Below are 27,688 nucleotides of genomic sequence, written 5' to 3'. Positions count from 1 at the left end.
TTTTTTTCTTTTTCATTCTTTCAGGCTGTGATTCTAGGATTGAAAAAGAGGAAATGATTCCAAAGCAGGACATTTCTGAAGAATTGGAATCCCAGAGAGCAAAATCAGAAGATCATGTAAGGAATATTTTTAAGGAAACTGAAGAGATCAGTAAAACTGAGGGAAAGTTAGAGAATTGCTGGAGAAAATATGCAGTAGAAGGAGTTAAGAACTCATTCTCCCAGAGGAGCAATTTCAGAGAAATTACCATGAGGTATGTGAAAACCCTCTCTAGAGAGAATGGCCAGAAGTTCAATGCTGTTGGAGAAAACTGCATTACAGACTCAAATCCTGCCAAACATCTTAGAGGGTCTAGAGAGGAGAGTCTCCATCCAAGTGTGTCAAGTGTAGAAAACTTGCAACAACATGAGGACCTCATTAACCTCCAGAGTTTCCAATTAGGAGAAAGAGCCTATCAGACAGATGTGTTAGTGAAAGTGCCCAGACAGAGTTCAGTTCTTAGTGAGAATCAGAGGATGAATAATCCAGAGAGATGGTTTGAGAGTACTGGGCATGGAAAAACTTAGAATCAGAACAGAGCTTTTAACCAGCACCAGAGATTTCATAGTGGAGAGAAGCCCTATGAGCACAATGAATGTGGAAAAGCTTTCAGTCAGCCCTCTATCCTCAGTAAACATCAGAGAATCCACACTGGTAAGAAACCCTACACATGAGAGGATTGTGGCAAATCTTTCAGTGTTCACTCATACTTTATTCAGCATTGTAAAATTCACACTAGAGAAAAACCCTATGAGTGTATTAAATGTGGGAAAGCTTTTAGTACACATTCATCTTATGTTCAACATCTAAAAATTCATACAGGAGAGAAACATCATGAGTGTAATCAGTGTGGGAAAGCCTTTAGTCATAGCTCTAATCTGATTCATCATCAGAGAATTCATAGTGGAGAGAAACCTTACAAGTGCAAAGAATGTGGGAAAGCCTTCAACAGACAATCACACCTTATTCAGCATCAGAGAATTCATTCTGGAGAGAAACCTTATGACTGTAAGAAGTGTGGCAAAGCCTTCAGTACGCAATTATCTCTCATTCAGCATCAGATAATTCATACAGGAGAAAAGCCCTATGAATATAATGAATGTGGAAAATCCTTTAGCCTGAACCGAACTCTTACTGTCCATCAGAGAATTCACACTGGAGAGAAACCTTATAGGTTTAATGAATGTGGGAAATCCTTTAGTCAATGCTCACAAGTTATTCAACATAAGAGAATTCACACTGGAGAGAAACCTTATATCTGCAATGAGTGTGGAAAATCATTTGGTGCTCGCCTATCCCTTATCCAGCATCAGAGAATTCACACTGGAGAGAAACCTTATGGTTGTAGTGTGTGTGGGAAAACCTTTAGTCAAAAGGGACATCTTATTCAGCATCAGTGAATTCACACAGGAGAGAAACCCTATGAATGTAGTGAGTGTGGAAAAGCTTTCAGCCAGAGTTTTAATCTTATTCACCATCAAAGAACACACAATGGTCAGAAGCCCTATGAATGTAATGAATGTGATAAAGCCTTCAGTGTGCTTTCTTCCCTTGTTCAACATCAGAGAATACATAATGGAGAGAAACCCTATGAGTGTCACAAATGTGGGAAGGCCTTTAGCCAGGTGTCACACCTTATTCAGCATCAGAGGAGTCACACTGGTGAGAAACCCTATGGTGTAATGAGTGTGGGAAAACCTTTGGGCAGATATCCACCCTAATTAAGCATGAGAGAACACACAATGGAGAGAAGCCCTATGAGTGCAGTGACTGTGGGAAGGCCTTCAGCCAGAGTGCACACCTTATCCGCCATCAAAGAATTCACACTGGACAGAATCCCTATGAGTGCAGTGACTGTGGGAAGACCTTCAATGTTCGTTCCTCTCTCATTCAGCATCACAGAATTCATACTGGTGAGAAACCTTATGAAGGTAGTGACTGTGGCAAGGCGTTCAGTCAGCATTCACAATTTATCCAACATCAGAGAATTCACACTGGAGAGAAACCCTACATGTGCAATGAGTGTGAGAAATCCTTCAGTGCACGCTTATCCCTTATCCAACACAAAAGAATTCACACTGGAGAGAAACCCTATGTATGCGCCAAATGTGGAAAATCCTTCTGACAAAGCTCTCACCTTATTCAACATCAGAGAATTCACAGTGGGGAGCAACCTTATACGTGTAATCAATGTGGAAAAACCTTCAGTCAGAGAATAACTCTTAGTAGTCATGAGAAAATCCATACAATTCACATTAGAGAGCAAGTCTATGAATGTAGTAAGTGTGGGGAACTCTAGCGCACAGTCATGTTTCATTCAACATTGTACAGTTCACAGTGGAGAGTAACTGATTAGTCTATAAATTTTTCACAGTTATACATTATATGAGAGTCACACTGGTGAGAAATGAGTCACTTTATGGTTTTCCTTTTGGAGATTCAACTCTTAAGGGATTTCACTCTCCCAGTGAGCTGCTAACTAAAGGCAGGCTGCTGAAGTATATAGCAGCAATCCCACAATAGCACACCTTGCTTCAAATTCAGAGGATGAGCCCCCTTCTTGAGCCCTGTAGATATGTGAAACTTAATTATTTAGATGCATTTCATGGCACCAGACCTTAAGGTACAGTTAGGTATTTCACTGGAGACCACTTACTTTGCTTTGCTTTGCTTTGCTTTGTCTTTTTTTTTTTTTTTTTTTTTTTTGGTATGATTTATTTCAACTTCAAAGAAAGTAGTTGAGATCCTTGCACTTCCAAGTGTGATGGAATCAGGCTAGGGTTTTCTTTGTTTGTTTGGGCCTCTTCAAAACGTTTTTATTCTGTTATAAGGAATATGGTACCTTAAGCTTCAATTCACAGGGAAGAGAAACATGATTATAAGCAAAAGTTTGTCAAGGAATAAGGTGAGTCTTTGTGTAGATTAAAATAGTTGAGACCTTGCTAAAAAGTCAAATAACACTGTAATCCACCTCCAGGTTTCCAAGAGTTAAGATGCTGCCAGCAAGGAGCTTGCAGTCTTGTAGCTGGCCCAATATATCCAACTAATTCAAAATGGGAAATTGTACATTTTACTTTAAACAGGATTTGGTAGATGGGTCTTCTAGATATGTTGTCATGAAGAAAAACCAGGAAAATGTCCAAGGGTGGGAGCCTGTGGCTTATGGCTTCACTTACCCATCACAGATAGCTATGTTCCACCGCAAGAACAGAGTTCATGGCTTTTCCTGAGGTGGCTGGAAACCTTAATCTCCTGAAGTTAAGTCAAAACTCAAATGTCAATTCACCCAGCTCTCTTGCCTGCAGGCTGATCCAGGGACTTAGAGCTTGTTACCCAGTTACAACTTCTTCTAGAGAAGAACTTTCAAGAAGGAAGCAAAAAGAAATTCAGTTTCCCCCAAGGATCTCTTCTTTGAGGTTCCATCAAGAGATGACAAAAGGGGGCTGGGTGCGGTGTCTCACACCTGTAATCCCAGCACTTTGGGAGGCTGAAGCGGGCAGATCACGAGGTCAAGAGATCAAGACCATGCTGGCCAACATGGTGAAACCACATTTCTACAAAATGCAAAAATTAGCTGGGCATGGTGGTGCACGCCTGTAGTCCCAGCTACTTGGGAGGCTGAGGCAGGAGAATTGCTTGAACCCAGGAGGCGGAGGTAGCAGTGAGCCAAGATTGCACCACTGCATTCCAGCCTGGCCACAAAGCAAGACTCCAAAAAATATATATATATATGACAAAAGGGTTAGGAAGCTTTTCCTCTGAGGCCCACGATTACAGAACCAAATCAGAAAATAATAATTTTTTTGTTTTAAACCTGTTTACATAAGATGGAGGTGTTTACTTAACTAAGAACCTCGGTATTTACTCAAATCCGGTTTTGGGTTTTATGGCTAAAACATTTCTCCAGATTAACCTTATCAGTTTGGAATATGTTTTTATTTTCCATTAAATATTTCATCCAAATCATACTGAATTTTATTTATCATGGCTTTTAATGTTCTCTATTCAAGTCAGAAATTTCTGTTTCCTAATTACTTGGCTTGGTGATGCATTAATATTGGTTGGGAGCTAGATGGTCTCTGCTCTATTTGATGATTGGCATAGAGCAATCATACACTTGGTACTTCCTAGCATTTTTTTTTGAGACAGTATCATGCTGTATCATGTTGTACAGGGTGGAGTGCAGTGGTGCAGTCATAGCTCACTGTAACCTTGAACTCCTGGGCTCAAGTGATTCCCCTGCCTCAACTTCATGAGTAGCAGGGACTACAGCTATGTACCACCACACCGGCCTCTCCTGGCTTCTTAACCACTTACATTAAAATTGAGAGGAGAAAGGCATTTTCAGTTGCTTTAGTTAATAAAAAGAAGCCATTTCTGGAGGAGTTTTATGCCTGTACCAGCAGAGGTTCAGCCTTCCAGGAATCTCATCATGATCCATACTGCTGACACAGGCCTTTGTCACCTGAAGCATTCTTAAAATAAGGAGACTGACATTAAACAGGACAATTGTGAACTCCACTTTGTAAGCATCATACATATCTTACAACTCATTCTGAAGACTCCTTTATTCTTGCTCTTCCCAGAGAGCTACTGTGTTTAGTCATGCTCACTGTACTCACAAAAGAAAAAGAGTAAGTGGCATATTTGCAGGTGCTGATGGTCACAAGGCATTTTTACTTTTTCCTCCATGTCTGTTCTGCAGCATTTCCATTGATGCATGCTATTGTAGACTTCTTAGGTTGACCTTGGCCTTGACCTCCACCACTAGCTCTTGACCCAAAACTGAAGATGTGCATCAGAAAGGGACAGATTTGGTCTTTCTGCTGTAAAAGATATTCTGCCTTAGTGCCTGCTAATTTGTTGTGCATAGTCCTGTGCTGCCAATCTTCCCCACCAATTGTTAAGGTTAATGTGTGTTTTATGTGTGTATTCACAAACATTAAAATGTAATCAGTGGATTCCATTATTGCCCATTTTCATGTAAGGTGGGAGGCACTTTGTATGGTTGGGAATCTGTAAGATCTTTAGGACTAAAACTCCTGCCTCTAATCCCAATTTATGAGGCCCTGACTCTCCAGGCAGCATGACTTAGTTGGATTTTTCTCTGCCACGAAACCTGCCAAGGCTTCTTCATCACCCAGAACCCTCCCATGACCAACCTGTATGAAAAGAGGGGCAAAGGTCATTATTAATCACGGACATGCAAAATGATATTACAAGATGTCATTTTACCCTCACTAGGTTGGCAAAAATTAAAGGTCTGACAGAGAATGACACCAAATATATTTAGCAACAGTTACTCTCATACGCAGCTGATAGGAGTAGAAATTGGTATGACACATTGGAAAATATTTTGGCATTATTAATACAGTTAAAAATTAGCCCTGGCCAGATGCACTGGCTCACACCTGTAATCCCAGCACTTTGGGAGGCCAAGGCAGGTGGATCACCTGAGGTCAGGAGTTTGAGGCCAGCCTGGCCAACACGGCAAAACCCTGTCTCTACTAAAATAATTAGCCAGGTGGTGTGGTGGGAGCCTGTAATCCCAGCTACTCAGGAGGCTGAGGCAGGAGAATCGCTTGAATCTGGGAGGCGGGTTATAGTGAGCTGAGATAGCGCCCCTGCACTCCAGCCTGGGCCACAAAGCGAGACTTCGTCTCAAAAAAAAAAATTATGTAACCCACAACCCAGTTCCACTCCTGCACATACATGTTGGGGATGTACTTGCATGAGAACTAGAAGATGTGTCCCAAAATGTTTAATAGCAGCTGTTCCTGTAATAGCAACAAAAAAAAAAAAAAAAAAAAAAAAAGGAAAAACAAGTCCAGTGTTCATGGAGAGGGGGAGAAAAGAAGTTTGATTATAAGTATAATATGCAGAAAACTATGTCAAAATCAATTACCTGCAGCTACACACATTATTCTTAAAGCTGTCACTTTGCAGGGGAGTGTGGATTGTTCCCAATATCGACCAACTTTGATTGCTTCCTGTAGTGAAACTCCAGGAGACCTGGGAAATGAGGGAAAAGTGTGACCTGAGAGAGAGTGCCAAATAATTGGAAGATTTTTCCAGCTTACTGTTGGCAGAAGTGTGGGTGATATGAAAGGGAGCAGATTCTAAGGCTGTTCAACTAGAGATAATGTAATGTTGGATTGGACTGGGTTTGTTATATGAGTGCACACATGGCAGACTGTGGATTCACTGTGCTAGTTGCAGTAGCAGCTTGTTAATGGAAGTCTATATTTGGTCATGGCCTCCATTGAGTGAGGCTGACATGCAGAATTGCCTGATTTTACAACAGAGAATGGATTCAAAGGTTCAGGAGGTGCAAGAGGGCACTCCTTTCACCCAGGCTTAGAGAAGTGCATTGGTGAGGGAATAGTAACATCCAGGAAAGACTCTGTAGTGGCTGTTTTATATAGTCTATCAAAGGAAGTAGGAGAGACTGTTATGAAAATGGATTTAGGCTGGGCGCAGTAGCTCACATCTGTAATCCCAGCACTTTAGAGGCCAAGGCAGGTGGATCACTTGAAGTCAGGAGTTTGAAACCAGCCTGGACAACATGGTGAAATGCCGTCTGTACTAAAAATACAAAAATTAGCCAGGCAGGGTGGCAGGTGCATGTAAATCCCAGCTACTCAGGAGGCTGAGGCAGGAGAATCACTTGAACCTGGGAGATGGAGGCTGTAGTGAACCAAGATCACGCCACTGCACACCAGCCTGGGTGACAGAGCAAGACTCCCCTCAAAAAAAAAAAAAAAAAAAGAGGAAGGGAGGGAGGGGGAGAGAGAGAGAGAGAAAAGAAGAAAGAAAAAGGGAAGGAAGGAAGGGGAAAGGAAAGAAAAGAGAAGGAAAGAAAGAAGAGAAAGAAAAGAGGATTTAACTCAGTGGGAATGGTCAGGACCAGATGGCAGCATGTAACCCTGTCATAGACAGGGAAGTTGTCACTGTAACAGGCCCAGGGCCACAACAGTAATGAGAATGGTTTGACCATAGAGGTTTTGACCCTGAGTAATGAAGATGATGACTATGGACTGAAATAGGTAGACCACCCACTAAAGTCTTTATCAGTATCAGTGAGTCATTAAGCCTTTACAGACACCTGACTTGGATCAGCACAACAGTCATAGACCTTCACTTACTTCCTAGGCTTGAGCCAGTTCAGACCTAGAACCTCATGAAACAAGAGGAGGCTAGATTTCCCTTGAAAGGTCTTGCTACACTTTCCAAATTTTATGCTATAAATCTTATCCCCTTTGCCAAAGGGAATGTGGACATTTACCAGGGTAACTATATATCAGAGGACAAGAATACCCACTTTTTTAAGGATAAGGAAGTAACATCTTGGATGGAGAAAGAAAAATCTGTTAAGCTATTAATCAGACTGGAATAACAGATAAAACCAGCTGTAAAGTTCATAAGAAACTATTTCTGCCAGAGATATATGCATCTGTAGAATGTCATAAAATTTCACCTCTGCTTTCTTACTGAGAAACTTTGTTCTCTTATAGACTAACAGAAACATGTTAGAAGTTATATCAGTAAGAATGGAACACTCTACTCTTTCCTGGCAGATCTGTCACTTCGACATAGAGAAACAGCCTCAATTTACAACCCAATTCATGTAAGAAGTTTTTGGACACTGTATTCTACACCTATCTTAATTTTGTGCTTCCCAAGGAAATGAGCCTGGGTGTACTTCACAGTCCAGACCTGATGACCCATTACTCACAACCCTGCTTTGCTGCATGCCCATTAAAACACTGCTTTATTTAAATTTCACTTAAACTCCACCCTTCCCCAAACTCTTAATAATAACTTATGTTTTCTTTAGTTGGTGAGACACCCCACGGTTCTGGGGTGTTATCACCCTCATTGTAATGGGTCAATAACTCTGATTTTGTTGGAGTGCAGGTTTATTCCTTGTAGTCTGAGGCTGATTGGGCTAGGACAGGGATTACTGGACTTTGGCTCTGAATTGATGTTAAAACCTGGGAACCAATATATTACTGTTGTTCTCCAGGGTAGGAGCTTAGTGGGCCAAGTAATGAAGTTGTAGAGTCCCTGAACCTACCCCATGGTTATTTATCAGACCTAGAATACATAATATCCCTTTCTGTCCTCAAATTGGAGCTTGTGCAGGTGCCTGTAAGAGCAAGAAGCAAACTGTGCATCCAGGAAAGGAAAGGACAGACAGCCAGGTATCCTGACAGGGACCCCACATCCCTGGTTCTGATGCTGCTTTCATCCCTCTTACCAACATGTCCTGTCAATTCATTCCCTAAGTTTCTCCTTCCCAGCTCAATCCCATGCTCCCTGGGGCCCTGAAATTCCATGGGAAATGAGGACGGGGTATCTGGAACAAGGGAAGAGATGAACCAGTTTTCTCAAGTGAGAGTTGGCCCATTATCACTGTGAGGCCTCTCAGGTGATTCTGTGAGCTGGAAACAAGAGCGTGGCATATAGTAGTTGAAAGTAGGAGCAAAGGGTCCTGGTTGGAGGCTGAGTTGAATCTTTCTTTAGGCACTGACTACTTCAAAATTAGATCCTTAGAGCTCCAGGAATTCATATTCAAGCTGTGAGTTCAGTGACCATAACAGCAAAGCTGAACATGTGCAGTGCTGTGTCCTTTACACAGAGCTGTTGCACCTCACCAGGTGACTGTCATAGCACCAGGTCCTGCTGGGAGGCCACATACTGTCTCACAGAAGGGGCCTGATATTTAGAGATGATGACAATGTGTCCAAAGTCAGGACCTCAACATTTTGCCTCCAAGGTCCAGTGATTCTCCCACCATGTCTCTATCCTAAGTGAGTAGGACACTGTCAACAAAGAGTGAAACTGTAAAATATTTGAAGAGATTTATTCTGGGCCAAATACAAGTGACCAATGGCCCATGATGCAGCCCCAGAAGAGCTTGAGAACATGTGCCCAAGGTGGTCAGGCTACAGCTTGGTTTTATACGTTTTAGGGAGACATAAGACATCAATCAATACATATAAGATGTACATTGGTTTGATCCAGAAGGGTGGGACAACTGGAAGCAGGGGCTTCCAATTTATAGGCAGATTCAAAGATTTTCTGATTGGCATTTTGTGCAAAGAGTTTATCTAAAGACCTAGAATCTGTAGAAGGGAGTGTATGGGTTAAAATAAAGGGTTGTTGAGACAAAGGTTCTTATTATGTAGATGAAGCCTCCAAGTAGCAGGCTTCAGAGAAAACAGATTGTAAATGTTTCTTATCTGACTTTAAAAGGTGCCAGACTCTTAGTTAATTCTCTCCTGGATCAGGGAAAAGACCTGAAAAGGAAAAGGGATTCTCTATAGAATGAAGATTTTCTCCACAACAGCTTTGCAGGACATTTCAAAATATGTCAAAGAAATACATTTTAGGGTAAAATGCTTCCATTTCATTCAAGGCCTGCACTCTGACATATGATGCTATATTTGAGCCAGGCTGGAATTTGGTGTATTATTGTTATAAAAAATCTTAAGATCTCTGTTTTAATGTTAATGCTGGTCAGTTGTACCTGAGCCCCAAAGGGAGGAGAGTATAATGAAGCATGCCTGGCCCCCTCTTCCTATTATGGACTGAACTAGTTTTTCAGGTTAACTTTGGAATGACCTTGTCTGAGAGGAGGAGTTCATTGTTTGTGGTGGGCTTAGAATTTTAATTTTGACTTATAACCCCTACCCAGCTCCATCCATGGGTCATCCCCAGGAGAGCAGAGCAGAGTGAGAAGAAGGGTCCACATTTTCATTCCCTCCCACAAATTCTTTCTCAGAGTCCCATTTCTGAGAAGACCTGGCTCTAGGAACCAAGGACCTCAATGGTTGTGCACCCAAGGCCTGTGGGCAGGAGAGGTGACATTTACACCTGCGACAGCCCAGGCTTGAATAACAAAGCCTTACCCTCAAAAGCTCCCACTCTTCATTTCTTTCTGCCTTGGCATTCAGCTGAAAGAGAAAGACAATCAAGGAAAGAGATATATCAAGACCTGTTTCTCACTGTCCTTATTCCACATGACCTAAAAGGAAGAAGCTGAGGCAAAATTAATGTAAGTAGACAGTTCATTTAGGCCAGACTTGAGGATTGTAACCCAGGATCAAAGATTTAATTTGCCCTGAAAATACACTCCAGTTAGCAGCAGTTATAGTGGATTTTTTTTTCATTTTTTAACAGAGACAGGGTCTTGCTCTGTTGTCCAGGCTGGAGTGCAGTGGTGCAATCATAGCTCTGTATAACCTTGAATTCCTGGGCTCAAGCAATCCTCCCACCTTGGCCCCATCAGTAGCTAGGACTACAGACATACACTACCATGCGCAGCTCATTTTTTGAAAGTCTTTTGTAGAGACAGGGTCTTGCTGTGTTGCTTAGGCTGGTCTCAAACTCCCTGCCTCAAGTGATCCTCACACCTCAGCCTCCCAAAATACTGGGATTACAGGCATAAGCCACCACTTCCAGCCTATAAATTGATTTTTAAAGGGAAAAAAGAGGCTGTTCCTGAGTTATTTACAAAGAATTTACATTAAAATAAGCTATTGATTGGCTTTACATTGTTAAACTATGGGGTGTGGGTTTTAGTGCTCAGCATGGCATGTTTAGGTTAATTTGTAGCTACTTGTGGCAATAGCAAGCAGTTTCAGGAGATGAATACATAGCTAAAAAGTGGGGGAGTAGGATGTCATTACTGTTTTCTTTTAATGCCGCTCTGGGCCTAATAATTAAAAACACTCACACTCCTCAGATAAAAGTTTTCTCTCATCTCCCCCTCTTGATAAAAAGTCTTTCTTCTAGAAAGCTTTGATGATCAAAATATGAGTGTCAAGGTGTCCCTTGTCACTGGGAATGTTCATTTCCGAAAGTCCTGTCAAAGACATTGATTTGTAGCTGTTATTACTTGTGGAATCATCTCTAGCCTTTGGAGTACCACGGAATTAGTTTTCTCAGAACAAGTATAACAATGAGAGATATGTAGTAGAAATATAATGTACATAAGAATTTTTAAAAATTTATATGCCAGAATTTTTTTAAAACCCTATTCCATTGGGAGGTCAATTAAAAACATGAAAATTAAAACCCAGTCTATTTTTAGAGACTTGTAGCAAGGACAGGATTTAGGATTTAGTCCAAGTTGTAGGAAAATAATAAGAGCTCAAAAACAGTGGTCAGGGATAGAATCCCATAACAGGTATACTGTAGTTTTTTTCTGAAATTTTTTTCTCTCAAGTCCCCTTTGTTTTTGTTTTGTTTTGTTTTGTTTTTTTGAGACGGAGTCTCGCTCTGTAGCAGGACAAGCCGCAGACAAAACCCCTCAGACACCAAGTTAAGGAAGGGCTTTATTTGGCCGGGAGCTTCGGCAAGACTCACATCTCCAAAAACTGACCTCCCCGAGTGAACAATTCCTGTCCCTTTTAAGGGCTTACAGCTCTAAGGGGGTCCACGTGAGAGGGTCGTGATTGAGCAAGCAGTGGGTGTGTGACTGGGGGCTGCATGCACCAGTAATCAGAACGGAACAGAACAGGACAGGGATTTCACAATGCTTTTCCATGCAATGTCTGAAATCTATAGATAACCAGTTAGGTCAGTCGTCGATCTTTAACCAGGCCCAGGGCGCGGCGTCAGGCTGTCTGCCTGTGAATTTCATTTCTGCCTTTCAGTTTTTACTTCTTTCTTTGGAGGCAGAAATTGGACATAAGACAATATGAGGTGTGGTCTCCTCCCTTAGCTCTGTCACCCAGGCTGGAGTGCAGTGGCACAATCCTGGCTCACTGCAAGCTCCACCTCCTGGGTTCACGCCATTCTCCTTCCTCAGCCTCCACAGTAGCTGGGACTACAGGCACCTGCCACTACGCCCAGCTAATTTTTTGTATTTTTACTAGAGACAGGGTTTCACCGTGTTAGCCAGGATGGTTTTGATCTCCTGACCTTGTGATCTGCCATCTCAGCCTCCCAAAGTGCTGGGATTACAAGCATGAGCCACCATGCCCAGCCCAACTGGTTATGTTACTTTTTTTTTTTTTTTTTTGAGATGGAGTCTTGCTCTGTCGCCCAGGCTGGAGTGCAGTGGCACGATCTTGGCTCACTGCAAGCTCCACCTCCCGGATTCATGCCATTCTCTTGCCTCAGCCTCCTGAGTAGCTGGGACTATTACTTTAAGACAAAATTCACCATACAGACTTTTTTCTCATACAAAAAGCAGAGGGAGTGGATTGCTCCTGCAGGGCCCAGGAGACACCCAAAATACTGTGAGTGCCCAAGCTGTGAAAGTGGGAAATAGGGATCATTCAACCCCAAACACACATCCTCACTGAGGAACCTGAGGGTCTAGATCACGGGAGAAGGATCTGACCTTACCTGGAGCTGCATCAAATTCGAGAGCCAAGCAAAATACAGGGTTAGAGGAAGCAGTGGGAAAAGCCCTGGGAAGCCATTTCTACCTTGTCTCACAGGGGTCCTTGGGGAGGGCTGCCAGAGGAACTGGGAAAAGACCAAAGGGAGAAGGAAGCCTCCAGCTGAACTTTGTAGCAATTCCAACCAAACATGAAGTCTCCTGGCCAGAACTCACATGAGTGTGTGAGTTCAGTGTGCAGACTTGGCAGGTGGGGAGGCACAAATGCCCTCCTTGCTTTCTTAGCTGGGAGGCTGGTAACCTGTAGAAAGTTCCAGCCCTGCTCACCCACTGCTTAGAAACAAACTCAGTGGCATTGGGGGGATGCACAGTGAAAGTGAGACTGGCCTTTAGGGTTGCATGGGAGCTAGGTGAGGCCTGTAACTGCCAGCTTTCCTCCACTTCCCTGACAACCTGCATGACACAGCAGAGGCAGCCATAATCCTCCTGGGAACAACTCCATTGACCTGGGAACCATACTCCCAACCCCACAGCAGCAGCAGCAAGCCCTACCCAAGGAGAGTCTGAGCTCAGACATGCCTAACCCTCCCCACACATGATGGTCCTTCCCTACCCACCCTGGTAGCTGAGGACAAAAGTCATTTTCTCTTGGGAGTTCTAGGGCCCTGCCCACTGCCTGATCCTTCCTATACTACCACAGCTGATGCTTTCTTGGAAGCACCACCTCCTGGCAGGAGGCCAACCAGCACAAAAATAGTGCATTAAACAACCACAACTATGGACCTTCACAAAGTCCATTTCACTCCCCTGCCACCTCCACTGGAGCAGGTGCTGCTATCCGTGGCTGTGAGACCTGAAGATGATTCACATCACATGAGTCTGTGCAGGCAACCCCTGAGACCAGACCAGAGCCTGGTAGCCCTGCTCGGTGGTTAGGTCCAGGAGAAAAATAACAATCACTACAGCTCAGCTCCCAGGAAGTACTACATCAAAAGAATACCACATGGGACAAAAGAATCTGAACAGTAGCCTTGAGCAGCAGATCTTCCCCTGATATAGCCTACCCAAATGAGAAGGAACCAGAAAAACAATTCTGGTAACATGACAAAATGAGGTTATTTAACACCCCCAAAAATCATGCTAGCTCACCAGCAATGGATCCAAACCAAGAAGAAATCCCTGACTTACCTGATAAAGAATTCAGAAGGTCAATTATTAAGCTAATTAAGGAGGCACCAAAGAAAAGTGAAGTCCAATTTAAGGAAATCCAAAAAATGATACAAGAAATGAGGGGAATCTTTAGTGAAATAGATAGCATAAATAAAAAACAATCACAACTTCAGGAAATAAAGGACACACTTAGAGAAATGCAAAATTTTCTGGAAAATGTCAGCAATAGAATCGAACAAACAGAAGAAAGAACTTCAGAGCTCAAAGACAAAGTTTTTGAATTCACCCAAACCAACAAAGAAAAAAATTAATAAAATGAACATAGCCTCCAAGAAGTTTGGAATTATGTTAAACAACCAAACCTAAGAATAATTGGCATTCCTGAGGACGAAGAGAAATCTAAAAGTTTGGGAAACGTATCTGGGGGAATAATCAAGGAAAACTTCCCCAGCCTTGCTAGAGACCTAGACATCCAAATACAAGAAGCTGAAAAAACACCTGGGAAATTCATCACAAAAAGATCATCACCTAGGCACATTGTCATCAGGTTATCTAAAGTCAAGATGAAGGAAAGAATCTTAAGAGCTGTGAGGCAAAAGCACCAGGTAATCTATAAAGATAAACCTATCAGATTAACAACAGATTTCTCAGCAGAAACTCTACAAAATAGAAGGGATTAGGGCCCTATCTTCAGCCTCCTTAAACAAAACAATTCTCAGCCAAGAATTTTGTACCCAGTGAAACTAAGCTTCATAAATGAAGGAAAGACACAGTCTTTTTCAGACAAATGCTGAGATAATTCACCACTACCAAGCCAGCACTACAAAACTGCTAAAAGCTCTAAATCTTGAAACAAATCCTGGAAACACATCAAAACAGAACCTCCTTAAAGCATAAATCTCACAGGACCTATAAAACAAAAATACAATTTAAAAAAACCATGGTGGCTGGGCGCAGTGGCTCACGCCTGTAATCCCAGCACTTTGGGAGGCCGAGGTGGATGGATCACGAGGTCAGGAGATCGAGACCATCCTGGCTAACACAGTGAAACCGTGTCTCTACTAAAAATACAAAAAACTTAGCCAGGCGTGGTGGTGGGCACCTGTAGTCCCAGCTACTCAGGAGGCTGAGGCAGGAGAATGGCGTGAACCCAGGAGGCAGAGCTTGCAGTGAGCCAAGATCATGCCACTGCACTCCAGCCTGGGTGACAAAGTGAGACTCCGTCTCAAAAAAGAAAAAACAAACCAAAGTATACCTGCAACAAATACCATAATGAATGGAATAGTACCTCACATCTCAATACTAATATTGGATGTAAATGGCCTAAATATTCCACTTAAAAGATACAGAATTGCAGAATGGGTAAGAATTCACCAACCAAGTATCTGCTGCCTTCAAGAGACTCCTCACCTAACCCATAAGGACTCACATAAACTTAAGGTAAACACGTAAGGACTCACATAAACTTAATGTCCATTTGCATGGAATATCTTAAGGAAAAAGACATTCCATGCAAACGGACACCAAAAGCAAACAGGAGTAGCTATTCTTATATCAGACAAAACAGACTTTAAAGCAACAGCAGTTAAAAAAGACAAAGAGAAACATATAATGATAAAGGGCCTTGTCCAACAGGAAAATATCACAATCCTAAATATATATGCACCTAAAACTTGAGCTCCCAAATTTATAAAACAATTACCACTAGACCTAAGTAATGAGATAGACAGTAACACAATAACAGTGGGGGACTTCAGTACTCCACCAACAGCACTAGATAGGTCATCAAGACAGAAAGTTAATAAAGAAACAATGGATTTACACTATACTCTGGAACAAATAGACTTATTAGATATTTACAGAACATTCTATCCAATAACTGCAGAATATACATTCTATTCATCAATGCATGGAACTTTCTCCAAGATAGAACATATATAATAGGCCACAAAACAAGTCTCAATAAATTTAAGAAAATTGAAATTATATCAAGTACTCTCTTAGACCACAGTGGAATAAGCTGGAAATCAACTCCAAAGGAAACCTTCAAAACCATGCAAATACATGGAAATTAAATAACCTGCTCCTGAATTATCATTGAGTCAACAATGAAATCAAGATAGAAATTAAAAAATTATTCAAACTGAACAACAATAGTGACAAAACCTATCAAAACCTCTGGGATACAGCAAAGGTGGTGGTAAGAGGAAAGTTCATAGCCTTAAATATCTTCATCAAAAAGTCTGAAAGAACGCAAATAGACCATCTAAGGTCACACTCAAGGAACTAGAGAAACAAGAACAAACCAAACCCAAATCCAGCAGAAGAAAGGAAATAACCAAGATCAGAGCAGAACTAAATGAAATTGAAACAACAAAAACAAAATACAAAAGATAAATGAAACAAAAAGCCGGCTCTTTGAAAAGATAAATAAAATTGATAGAACATTAGGAAGATTAACCAAGAAAACAAGAAAGAAGCTCCAGTAATCCCAGCACTTTGGGAGGCTGAGGTGGGTGGATCACAAGGTCAAGAGATTGAGACCATCCTGGCCAACATGGTGAAACCCGGTCTCTACTAAAAATACAAAAAATTAGCCGGGTGTGGTGGCAGGTGCCTGTAATCCCAGCTACTTGGGAGGCTGAGGCAGGAGAATTGCTTGAACCCAGGAGGCAGAGGTTGCAGTAAGCCAAGATCACACCATTGCACTCCAGCCTGGGCAAAAAGAGCAAAACTCCATTTCAAAAGAAAGAAGCTCCAAATAAGCTGAATTGGAAAAGAAACAGGAGATATTACAACCAACACCACAGAAATACAAAAGATAATTCAAGGCTACTAGGAAAAGCTTTATGTGCATAAACTAGAAAACCTAGAGGAGATGGATAAATTCCTGGAAAGATACAAATTTAGGAATCCTCCCTAAATCACTGTATGAAGCCAGTATCACCCTAATACCAAAACCAGGAAAGAACATAACAAAAAAAAAACTACAGACCAATATCCCTGATGAACATAGATGCAAAAATCCTTAACAAAATGCAGCTAACTGAATCCAACACATATCAAAAAGATAATCCACCATGATCAAGTGGGTTTCATACCAGGGATGCAGGGATGGTTTAACATATGCAAGTCAATAAATGTGACACACCACATAAACAGAATTAAAAACAAAAATCACATGATCATCTCAACAGACACAGAAAAAGCATTTGGCAAAATCCTGTGGGTGAAAGATTACCTAGGTGCCGAGGCAAGAGACAGAAGGCACAAACTGTTTCAGTATAATAAAGAAAATAGTTAGAATAAGGATAGTCATAATACAAATTAGATATAGAGATGATCATGGACAATTATCAATCATTATTATAAACATTAATCATTAACTTTTAATATTACTCTTTGTTGCATTACTAATATAACCTAGGAATAACCAGTGGGTATAGGGTCACATGCTGAAGGGACATTGTGAGAAGTGACCTAGAAGGCAAGAGGTGAGCCCTCTGTCACGCCCACATAAGGGCTGCTTGAGGGCTCCTTGGTCAAGCGGTAACACCAGTGTCTGGGAAGACACCCATTACTTAGCAGATCGTGAAAGGGAGTCTCCTTTCCTTGGAGGAGTCAGAGAACAGTCTGCTCTGCCAGCTTCTTGTGGAAGGCTGGATATTATCCAGGGCTGCCCACAGTCATCCGGAGGCCTAAACCACCTCCCCCCGTGGTGCTGTGCTTCAATGTTCATGCTCCTTGTCCACTTTCGTGTTCCTCCCATACTCCTGATTCCTCTTTGAAGTTTGTAGTAGATAGCGGTAGAAGAAATACTAAAAGTCTTAAAGTTTTTGATCTTTCTTATAAGTTCATAGGAGAAAATGTTGACGTATGCTGCCTTCTCTCTCTGCTTTGGCTACCTAAAAGGGAAGAGCCCCCTGTCCTATGATCATGTGACTTGCTTCACCTTGTCAATCACTTAGAATATTCACCCTCCTTATCCTGTGCCCCTTGTATTGTATGCAATAAATATCAGTGTGCCCAGCCATTCGGGGCCACTACCGGTCTCCACATCTTGAGGGTAGTGGTCCCGGGCTGAACTGCTTTCTCTTTATCTCTTTGTCTTGTGTCTTTATTTATTACAATCTCCCATCTCCACATATGGGAAGCACACCCGCTAAGCCCCATAGGGCTGCACCCTACAAAATCCAGTATCCCTTTATGATTAAAACCTTCAGCAAAATTGGCATACAAGGGACATACCTTAATGTAATAAAAGCTATCTATGATAAACCCACAGCCAACATAATACTGAATGAGTAAAAGTTGAAAGCATTCCTTCTGAGAACTGGAACAAGACAAAGATGCCCACTCTCACTACTTCTATTCAACATAGTACTGGAAGTCCTAGCCAGAATAATTAGAAAAGAGAAAAAAACAAAGGGCATCCAAACCAGTAAAGAGGAAGTCAAGCTGTCACTGTTTGTTGATGATAGGATCATATACCTAGAAAACCCTAAAGACACCTCCAAAAAGCTCCTATAAATGATAAGTGAATTAGCAAATTTCAGGATACAAAGTTAATGTACACAAATCAGTAGCTCTGCTATACACCAACAGCAACCGAGCTGAGAATCAAATCAAGAGTTCAACCCCTTTTACAATAGCTGCAAAAAACGAAATACTTCAGAATATTCCTAACCAAGGAGGTGAAAGACCTCTACAAGGAAAACTACAAAACACTGCTAAAAGAAATCATAGATGACACTAACAAATGGAAACACATCCCATGCTCATGGATGGGTAGAATCAATATTGAGAAAATGACCATACTGCCAAAAGTGATCTATAAATTCAATGCAATTCCCATCAAAATACCACCATCATTCTTCACAGAACTAGAAAAAAAATCCTAAAATTCATATGGAACCAAAAATGAGCCTGCATAGCCAAAACAAGACTAAGCAAAAAGAACAAACCTGGAGGGATCACGGTACCTGATTTCAAACTGTCAGGCCTCTGAGCCCAAGCTAAGCTATCATATCCCCTGTGACCTGCACGTACACATCCAGATGGCCGGTTCCTGCCTTAACTGATGACATTCCACCACAAAAGAAGTGAAAATGGCCTGTTCCTGCCTTAACTGATGACATTGTCTTGTGAAATTCCTTATCCTGGCTCATCCTGGCTCAAAAGCTCCCCCACTGAGTACCTTGTGACCCCCACTCCTGCCTGCCAGAGAACAACCCCCTTTGGCTGTAATTTTCTTTTACCTACCCAAATCTTATAAAGCGGCCCCACCCCTATCTCCCTTCACTGACTCTTTTCGGACTCAGCCCACCTGCACCCAGGTGAAATAAACAGCCATGTTGCTCACACAAAGCCTGTTTGGTGGTCTCTTCACATGGATGCACATGAAACAAACTACACTATAAGGCCATAGTCACCAGAACAGCATGGTACTGCTATAAAAATAGGCACATAGACCAACGGAACAGAATAGAGAACCCAGAAATAAACTCAAATACTTACAGCCGACTGACCTTCAACAAAGCATACAAAAACACAAAGTGGGGAAAGAACACCCTATTCAACAAATAGCGCTGGGATAGTTGGCAAGCCACATGTAGGAGAATAAACCTGGATCCTCATCTTTCATGTTATAAAAATCAACTCAAGATGGATCAAGGACTTAAATCTAAGACCTGAAAATATAAAAATTCTACAAGATAACATCAGAAAAACCCTTCTAGACATTGGCCTAGGCAAAGATTTCATGACCAAGAACCCAAAAGCAAATGCAACAAAAACAAAGATAAATAGGTGGGACTTAACTAAAGACCTTTTGCACAGCAAAAGGAAGAGTCAGCAGAGTGAACAGACAACCCACAGAGTGAGAGAAAATCTTCACAGTCTACACATCCAACAAAGGACTAATATGCAGAATCTACAAGGAACTCAAACAAATTAGCACGAAAAAATAATCCCATCAAAAAGGGGGCTAACGGCCGGGCACGGTGGCTCACTCCTGTAATCCCAGCACTTTGGGAGGCCGAGGCAGGTGGATCACCTGAAGTTGGGAGTTTGAGACCAGCCTGATCAATATGGAGAAACCCCATCTCTACTAAAAATACAAAATTAGCCCGGCATGGTGGCGCATGCCTGTAATCCCAACTACTCAGGAGGCTGAGGCAGGAGAATTGCTTGAACCCAGGAGGCAGAGGTTGCAGTGAGCCAAGATCACACCATTGCACTCCAACCTGGGCAACAAGAGTGAAACTCTGTCTCAAAAAAAAAAAAAGTGGGGGGTGCGCTAAGGACATGAACAGACAATTCTCAAAACAAGACATACAAATGGCCAACAAACATGAAAAAATGCTCAACATCACTAATCATCAGGGAAATGCAAATCAAAACCGCAAAACAATACCACCTTACTCCCACAAGAATGGCCATAATCAAAAATCAAAAAATAATAGATGTTGGCATGGATGTGGTGAAAAGGGAATACTTCCATGCTGCTTGTGGGAATGTAAACTAGTACAACCACTATGGAAAACAGTGTGGAGAATCCTTAAAGAACTAAAAGTAGAACTACCAAGAAATACCATTTCATCCAGCAATCCCACTACTGGGTATCTACCCAGAGGAAAAGAAGTCATTATACGAAAAAGATACTTGTATATGCACGTTTATGGCACCACAATTCACAATTGCAAAAATGTGGAAGCAGCCCAAATGCCCATCAATCAACGAGTGGATAAACAAACTGTAGCATATATATATTTATAGATATATATGTGTGTGTGTGTATATGTGTGTATATATGTATATATCTATACATATATAGAGAGTAGTATTCCATCATACATATATCATATATATGATGGAATACTACTCAGCCATAAAAAGGAGTGAATTAATGGCATTCACAGCAACCTGGATGGGATTGGAGACTATTATTCTAAGTGAAGTAACTCAGGAATGGAAAACCAAACATCGTATGTCCTCACTCGTGAGAGGTAGCTAAGCTATGAGGATGCAAATGCATAAGAAAGATACAATGGACTTTGGGGACTGGCACTCGGGGGAAAGTGCGGGAAGGGCGTAAGGGATAAAAGACTACAAATTGGGTTCAAGGCATACTGCCCAGGTGACGGGTGCACCAAAATCTCACAAATCACCACTAAAGAACTTACTCATGTAACCAAACACCACCACCTATGGAAATAAAAAATTTTAAAACCTATGGAAATAAAAACAATTAAAAATAAATAAAAAAATAAACATAAGTTCCAATTTCAGGCCATCTCTTTGTGAATGCATATGACTGTACGCTTTCAGAAAAAGGTATGTCACATCTTGAATGCTTTGCTGCTTAGAAATTTCTTCTGCCAGATGCCCTAAATCATCTCTCTCAAGCTCAAAGTTCCACAGATCTCTAGGGTAGGGCCAAAATGTCACCAATCTCTTTGCTAAAGCATAGCAAGAGTGACCTTTACTCCAGCTTCCAATAAGTTCCTCATCTCCAACTGAGAGCACCTCAGCCTGAACTAAAAAAAAAGGGGGGGGGGGTTATCTAGACAGTGTTTCTTAAATTCCAATAGAGTTTGTCATGTATTTTTTATTATGTATTCCTGATTTTGATAGTTTAATCTGCCTGCAAAATGAACGTTAAAATATTTGTGAGTTTTTTTTTGGTTGTTGTTGTTTGTTTCTTTTTTTTGAGACAGGGTCTCACTCTCTCATCAGTGCAACGTGTGATCCCGGCTCACTGCAGCCGCACATTCCCCGGCTCAAGCAATCCACCCACCTCAGCCTCCTGAGTAGCTGGGACCACAGGCGCACACCATCACACCTGGCTAACTTTTGTATTTTTTGTAGAGATGGAGTCTCCCTATATTGCCCAGGCTGGTCTCAAACTCCTAGCCTCAAGCCATCCGCCCGCCTCTGCCTCCCAAGTGCTGGAATTACAGGCGTGGGACACCGCACCCAGCCTTATTTGTATTCTTTATGTCCAAGTGTACAATTCATTCCCGTATTAGAAATAATCCATGCACAATCTCACGAAAACATATTATCTACTGAAGGAATTTGAATTCTTCCATTTATCTATCTAATCACTTACTGATTGAATGATTCAGTTCTTCCAAAAAACGTATCCTTAGGTTTTTAGCAAACTACCATCTGTTCCCATTCTGGGGGCCTGTATATTAAAATCTCCCACTACAACAGTATATCTCATTCTCTCTGCATTTCTATTAGTGTCCCCTTTTCTTCAGTTGCCGCCTTGTTCAGTGCACGGGTCAACTCTGAAAAAAAGGGGAACAGAAGGGTCTCTGGCCTCAGGGCTAGCGGGACCAGGTCTGGGGCTGAACCACAGAGTCGCCCCGGCCTCCCGCCATCTAGAGAGGCTACGCTGTCCCAGATAGAACGAGCAGCGGGCCGGAATTCGGGGCGGGACTTCCGGGGGTCAGCCGGCGTTGGCTGAGACGTCTTCGTGCCACGGTGCTGCCTCCCTTCCAAGCGCGACCCGTTGAGGTTAGTTCCGCGAAGCTCCACGCCTCGGACCCTGCGTCTGGTTGTCCCTGATGCCCCCGTGGTTGGGGGGCCCAGGGGCCTCTCAGGGCTCAGACGGGGCGGGCAGCGAGATGGGGACCCCGGGCGGGGGCGGAGCCGCGCGGGGGGTTGTGGGAGCGCGGGGGGGGGGCGGGGCGGGGGCAGCTTGGCCTGGGCTGGAGGTCAGAGCCTCTGGGGGCTGCCTCCGGTAGGGGGTCTCCGGAGAGACCCCGGGGTAAGGTCGCCGCGAGGGGCTGAGCCAGGACTCCGCCCACAGGCTGGTGGCGTTCCCGCCTGTCGGTGCCACCATTCGAGCTCGGGCGGAGCGACGGGGTGAAGGGGTGGCCTGCCCTTCCACACCTGTGGGATATCTCATCAGGTGGGACGAGAGACTGAGAAAAGAAATAAGACACAAAGTATAGAGAAACAACAGTGGGCCCAGGAGAGCGGCACTCGGCACACTAAGGACCTGCACCAGCACCGGTCTCTGAGGGCTCTTAGTTTTTATTGATGATTATTTTCATTATCTCAGCAAGAGGAATGCAGTAGGAGAGCAGGGTGATAATAGGGAGAAGGTCAGCAAAAAAAGCATGTGAGCAAAAGAATCTGTGTCATAATTAAGTTTAAGGGGAGGTACTATGCCTGGACGTGCACGTAAGCCAGATTTGTTTCTCTCCACCCAAACATCTCAGTGGAGTAAAGAAGAACAAGGCAGCATTACTGCCAACATGTCTCGCCTCCCGCCACAGGGCAGCTTTTCTCCTATCTCAGAGTTGAACGAATGTACAATCGGGTTTTACACCGAGACATTCAGTTCCCAGGGGCAAGCAGGAGATAGTGGCCTTCCTCCATCTCAGCTGCAAGAGGCTTTTCTCTTTTACTAATCCACCTCAACACAGACCCTTTACGGGTGTTGGGCTGGGGGACAGTCAGGTCTTTCTCATCCCATGAGGCTATATTTCAGACTATCACATGGGGAGAAAGCTTGGACAATACCCGGCTTTCCAAGGCAGAGGTCCCTGCGGCTTATCGCAGAGCATTGTGCCCCTGGTTTATTGAGACTGGAGAATGGCGATGACTTTTACCAAGCATCTGCTTGTAAACATTTTGTTAACAAGGCATATCTTGCACAGCCCTAGATCCCTTAAACCTTGATTCCTACAACACATGTTTTTGTGAGCTCAAAGTTGGGGCAAAGTGGCTGGGGCAAAGTTACAAATTAACAGCATCTCAGCAAAGCATTTGTTCAAGGTACAGGTCAAAATGGAATTTCTTATGTCTTCCCTTTCTACACAGACACAGTAACAGTCTGATCTTTCTTTTCCCTACATGGGGCAGCAGTGCGATGGGGTGGTTCCCAGCGCATGGGAGACAGGGTGGGTTCGCGGTTCCTGGTGTTCCATGAGAAGTCAGAGATGCACTGAGCAGAGCTGGGGGAGAAAGGGGGTTTCGCTCAGCCTCAGATGTCCTGCCTGGGAGGCCCAGTCAGTAGTGGGGTCGCTCTGCGTGTGGAGGAGGAACTCTGGGAGGGGAGGAGAGTTTGGGCCGGTTCTTCCCCACGGGGGAGGGTGCTGAGGGATCGGCCAGGGCCCATCCTGTGGCTGCTTGCTCTGGGAGGGTGGTGGCTGGCTCTTCCAGTTGTGTGACTCCTAAAGAGCGGGCTTAGCCTTTAGCCAGGAGACTCCACTTCCAAGCTTGTTCAGGCTGTTGGCCGAATCTGTTTTTCTTGAGGTTGGTCCTCAGAAGTGCTGGCTGCCAGCCTGAGTGGTCCTTAGCTCTCCGAGGTCCTTCCATGTGGCCCTCAGATCTTTCTCAGGCTTTTAAGGGCTCATTTGATTAGATTGAGTCCACCAGGGTAATTCATGTCCATAACCTTAATTCCCTCTGCAAAGTCCCTTTTGGTATGTAGTGTAACATAAGCACAAGTTCCAGGGATTAGGATATGGACCTGGGGGAGAGGGGGCATTTATTTTGTGTCCTGGTAAGCAAGATCCCACACATAATGAAGTGAGAAAAATAAGGTGTGAAGCCATAGCATAGTTGGGTGTAATTTATCATTAAAAGGCAAACATATGTTTATATATTTGCTGTGTAAACCTAGATTAATCTGGAACAGTACACTAGAAACAAGGGAAACTGTGTGGCTGTTTGGGGAATTTTTCACCATAAATCCTTTTTACCTTTTAAATTTTGAGGTGACTATGCCCCTATTCAGAAACAATGAGAATTTAAAGTATTTTTAAATAAAATGAACTAAATAAATATTGCAGATTAGTACGTCACCACTTGGATGGGGAGAGGTTTCCCTCGAGGAAACTGGGCATCTTCACTGTAAGGGCAGGCAGATGCAGTCACAGAGGGCCTTGTCACCCCCATCGCCCATGTCTCCTCCATTTCTGCTGCCACGTGGTAGGCACCTTAGTGCTGTACCTGCTTTGAGTCTCATCTCCCACCATTCCTCTGAGCACCCTGCCAAGTTAATCTTGAGATATTAGTTTTGTCTCTCCTGACACAGAAATGTGGCCAGTGTTTCATCTTCATCTGGCAGCCAAGGCCCCTTATCATTGGTCCATAGTAACCATCCCTGTGAGCTCTGTTCATATCTCCTTGCCTTCTCTCTCTAGCTTTTCCCTACACTTGTCCTCTGACCTTTTCACCCAGACCGCTAGTTGTGCATATTCCTCCTTGATGGTGATAAAAGTCCAGGAGCACCACCCCGCCCTTCTTTCCTCCCCACATGGCCTGCGGGTGACACCCGCCATCACGCTGACTCCCCGCACCACATGGCCTGCGGGTGACACCCGCCATCACGCTGACTCCCCGCACCACCTGGCCTGCGGGTGACACCCGCCATCACGCTGACTCCCCGCACCACATGGCCTGCGGGTGACACCCGCCATCACGCTGACTCCCCGCACCACATGGCCTGCGGGTGACACCCGCCATCACGCTGACTCCCCGCACCACATGGCCTGCGGGTGACACCCGCCATCACGCTGACTCCCCGCACCACATGGCCTGCGGGTGACACCCGCCATCACGCTGACTCCCCGCACCACCTGGCCTGCGGGTGACACCCGCCATCACGCTGACTCCCCGCACCACCTGGCCTGCGGGTGACACCCGCCATCACGCTGACTCCCCGCACCACCTGGCCTGCGGGTGACACCCGCCATCACGCTGACTCCCCGCACCACCTGGCCTGCGGGTGACACCCGCCATCACGCTGACTCCCCGCACCACCTGGCCTGCGGGTGACACCCGCCATCACGCTGACTCCCCGCACCACCTGGCCTGCGGGTGACACCCGCCATCACGCTGACTCCCCGCACCACCTGGCCTGCGGGTGACACCCGCCATGACGCTGACTCCCCGCACCACCTGGCCTGCGGGTGACACCCGCCATCACGCTGACTCCCCGCACCACCTGGCCTGCGGGTGACACCCGCCATGACGCTGACTCCCCGCACCACCTGGCCTGCGGGTGACACCCGCCATCACGCTGACTCCCCGCACCACCTGGCCTGCGGGTGACACCCGCCATCACGCTGACTCCCCGCACCACATGGCCTGCGGGTGACACCCGCCATCACGCTGACTCCCCGCACCACATGGCCTGCGGGTGACACCCGCCATGACGCTGACTCCCCGCACCACATGGCCTGCGGGTGACACCCGCCATGACGCTGACTCCCCGCACCACCTGGCCTGCGGGTGACACCCGCCATCACGCTGACTCCCCGCACCACCTGGCCTGCGGGTGACACCCGCCATCACGCTGACTCCCCGCACCACCTGGCCTGCGGGTGACACCCGCCATGACGCTGACTCCCCGCACCACCTGGCCTGCGGGTGACACCCGCCATGACGCTGACTCCCCGCACCACCTGGCCTGCGGGTGACACCCGCCATGACGCTGACTCCCCGCACCACATGGCCTGCGGGTGACACCCGCCATGACGCTGACTCCCCGCACCACATGGCCTGCGGGTGACACCCGCCATGACGCTGACTCCCCGCACCACATGGCCTGCGGGTGACACCCGCCATGACGCTGACTCCCCGCACCACATGGCCTGCGGGTGACACCCGCCATGACGCTGACTCCCCGCACCACATGGCCTGCGGGTGACACCCGCCATGACGCTGACTCCCCGCACCACATGGCCTGCGGGTGACACCCGCCATGACGCTGACTCCCCGCACCACATGGCCTGCGGGTGACACCCGCCATCACGCTGACTCCCCGCACCACATGGCCTGCGGGTGACACCCGCCATCACGCTGACTCCCCGCACCACATGGCCTGCGGGTGACACCCGCCATCACGCTGACTCCCCGCACCACATGGCCTGCGGGTGACACCCGCCATCACGCTGACTCCCCGCACCACATGGCCTGCGGGTGACACCCGCCATCACGCTGACTCCCCGCACCATCCTTCTGCCACCTTTCTTCACATCCCCTTTGCAGATCTCCTTGACCACACCCTCATTCTCAGCTGGTGCTCATGAAGGACAGAAGAGTCAATGTCAGTACAATGTGAGTGAAGGGCTGAGGTATGTCAGTGCTCCCAGTGGGCACCCGGGCAGGGTATGGTGCATTTACACAGTGAGGGGGTGGGGGAATCAGTAACGTGGTCCATGTGAGGAGCCCGTCATGCCTCCACATGGGAGTGTCCTCTCTCCTGCTCACAGGGAGTAGTTAGGACTGGAGATGAGCCCAAGTTTGTGAATCTTAACAAGGGTGTTGATGCCTCAAGACTGGACATAATCACCAAGGAAGTTGGTGGCAGTGCAGAAGTGCACACTGGGGTGCCAACATGAAATGGGGAATGAGAGGCTAGGAGGGAGTAGCTGGTGCAAGTAAAGATGGGAACACCTGCTGTGGATGCTGCCAGGATGGTGCAACTCAGATAGAACTGACCACTAGGATTGGTAGGCGTTGACACATCCTGATGACATGTGGGGCTGCAGCACAGGCTGCCCCTGGCTGTTCACCCTTTGGAGCTGCTGTTCTCCCACTCTAGGTGGGTCTGGCGTGCCCAGCTTCAGAGCATTGTGAATGTCAGCAACAAGGAGTGAGAAGAGTGGTCACAGCAGGATACAGGCCCACAGCAGGACACAGGCCCATAGCAGGACACAGGCCCCACAGCAGGACACAGGCCCACAGCAGGATACAGGCCCACAGCAGGGTACAGGCCCACAGCAGCGTACAGCACGGTACAGGCCCCACAGCAGGACACAGCCCCACAGCAGGACACAGGCCCACAGCAGGACACAGGCCCAACAGCAGGACACAGGCCCAACAGCAGGATACAGGCCCACAGCAGGACACAGCCCCACAGCAGGACACAGGCCCAACAGCAGGACACAGGCCCAACAGCAGGATACAGGCCCACAGCAGGACACAGCCCCACAGCAGGACACAGGCCCACAGCAGGATACAGGCCCACAGCAGGGTACAGGCCCACAGCAGCGTACAGCACGGTACAGGCCCCACAGCAGGACACAGGCCCACAGCAGGATACAGACCCACAGCAGGACACAGGCCCAACAGCAGGACACAGGCCCAACAGCA

General features: G+C 45.3%; 1 protein-coding gene, 1 long non-coding RNA gene and 1 pseudogene across 3 annotated transcripts in view; 2 read left to right on the top strand and 1 right to left on the bottom strand.

The window, feature by feature from the left end:
* ZNF252P (zinc finger protein 252, pseudogene) overlaps positions 1-5,005 on the top strand; it is a 28,471-nt pseudogene extending 23,466 nt beyond the window's left edge.
* An 865-nt stretch (positions 5,006-5,870) lies between these two features.
* LOC129135774 (uncharacterized) lies at positions 5,871-22,217 on the bottom strand. Its single transcript, XR_008536893.2, has 3 exons — positions 21,678-22,217; positions 9,954-9,998; positions 5,871-6,051 (listed from the first exon to the last, which is right to left on the bottom strand). It is a non-coding gene; the product is annotated as an uncharacterized LOC129135774 (long non-coding RNA).
* ZNF16 (zinc finger protein 16) overlaps positions 21,988-27,688 on the top strand; it is a 28,048-nt gene continuing 22,347 nt past the window's right edge. Inside the window, exon 1 of one of the 2 annotated variants that reach the window (XM_024344939.3) lies at positions 21,988-22,090. The gene's annotated coding sequence lies outside the window, so the exon portion shown is untranslated. Of the gene's footprint in view, positions 22,091-22,301; positions 26,651-27,688 lie in introns of those variants that run through there. The other variant, XM_024344940.3, reaches the window with a different exon arrangement.

This window comes from Pan troglodytes, chromosome 7 (assembly GCF_028858775.2).
Source record: "Pan troglodytes isolate AG18354 chromosome 7, NHGRI_mPanTro3-v2.0_pri, whole genome shotgun sequence".
Taxonomy (NCBI): Eukaryota; Metazoa; Chordata; class Mammalia; order Primates; family Hominidae; genus Pan; species Pan troglodytes.
Note: the sequence above shows the minus strand (reverse complement) of the source record. Positions and strands in the feature narration are given on the sequence as shown.